Source organism: Amia ocellicauda, chromosome 15 (genome assembly GCF_036373705.1).
Source record: "Amia ocellicauda isolate fAmiCal2 chromosome 15, fAmiCal2.hap1, whole genome shotgun sequence".
NCBI lineage: Eukaryota > Metazoa > Chordata > Actinopteri > Amiiformes > Amiidae > Amia > Amia ocellicauda.
In genome coordinates this window covers 23,997,459-23,999,279 of record NC_089864.1, presented here as the reverse complement: position 1 = coordinate 23,999,279, position 1,821 = coordinate 23,997,459, and positions in this window count along the sequence as shown.

Sequence of the window (1,821 nt, the reverse complement as noted above, 5' to 3'; positions counted from 1 at the left end):
TCAGGATCAAAAGTTTAGTCATCCCCATCATCCAACCCTTTAAATAGAAGTCACAGCATTCTTGTCATTTTTTGCACCCAACATCAGTATGTTTTCATGTTATATTTTTTTTCATATATAATTGTTTTTAGGTAATCACTTAATGTGAAATGCAGATTATAAACGTAACAGTTTGTTTTTTTCCAAACAATTTGTTGTCCTTGTTAAGTTAGTGTTTTACCTAACATTTAGCAAAAATATTTGATTAAATGTGGCTACTGCAAAGCATGGATATTCAGGAACATGACTGGTTGATTGGCTTTTGACTGGCAGCTGTCAGAATGACGTCAGCCAAACCAACTCCCATTTTTTCCAAAACATTGTTCAGAGCAAATTAAGGGTCACATTATCATCACACGATTTCCACTGGAAAATGTGGGGAGCTGACGTGTGGTTTGGATACAAGGCTGCCAGATTGGGGGGGGGGGGGGGGGGGAGAAACAAAGGGAAGGGTTAAATGAAGGATTGTAAGGGGGGGAAATCATTTTCAAATGGGGAGATTCTGATTGAAATGGGTGAATTTTATGTTCTCTCTAATTAGGTCTCGAGCATTAACCCCCTACAGTTGACAATTCAGCATATTTTCTATGTAGGCCTATAGGCTATGTACCATTTTATTGATACTTAAACCAGGTAGCCTAACAAAGCTCTCACAAGAGAAGACTATTAGTAACCGTGATTTAATTTGAGCCTAAATATCTTGAAAATGCACCTCTTAGACCTTTAATATGTTGTTTTTTGTCCAATCCCAACCCCAACTAGGCCTCTATCTAGTCAATTCGAATTCCAGTTGGTAATTTATGATTCCAGAATTGAACTGGAATTGAATTCAGAATCGAGCAGTAAATAAGCACCAATTTGGAAAACCTTTCCCAATGAGTGATAGAAGTTAGATTATGCTTTTTATGGGACAAAAGCAGCTATAATGCCCCATTGTATTTTGAAATTGTTACATTTGTAGTTCTATAATTACAAGAATAATACTATACGATAGATTTTTCCAGTTTTAAATTAAATAATATTTTGATTAGATTAATATGGCGTATACATTACACGATTTTATACTTCGTTTAATTTGTCATTATATAATCACACAAATAGCGCAACAGAGCGCGTTAACGTAACATTTCAACGTAAGCGATGCATAGGTGTATATATGATACCGAAGCAAATAAAATAAATCCTTATTCTGGCGAATCATACACCATCGGTAAACACGACATTAATTTGCTCAATCAGCAATTACAAAACGTGTCCTTAATGAATCCCACCGACGGACAGTAGTACACAGACCTAGATTAATCGGTTTACACTACTATTCCCTAATACAAACAAGAAACAACATGCAGTTGTACACAAAGTAAAACAAATTACACTTCCATCATTCCCTTCACTTTGGGAAAATAAGAAAAGTCACCGAAACAAGACATATATGTCGTCCATGTTAGACTTGAAAGAGGCTTTAACCGATAAACGGGCTCCCAGCGCAGCACAGCGGCGCAAACCCACTGCGCCCCGGAAGTACAACCTCTCCGCTCCGTGTAAAGCCCGTGGCACCGGAAGCGTTCCATTTGACCTCAGCACACCGCCTCGACTATTATATCCATCCACGCCATAAATTCACCCAAAAACATATTTTTTCTAATTAAAAATACCCCTACATATGGATAATTGTGCACATGCACACAATTATGACGAGTCAGATCAAAGTATTGTTACGATGGTCAAAAAGAAGGCTCTACTTTTTCTGTCAGCCGGGGGGAGAGGAGGAGGAGTACGTTG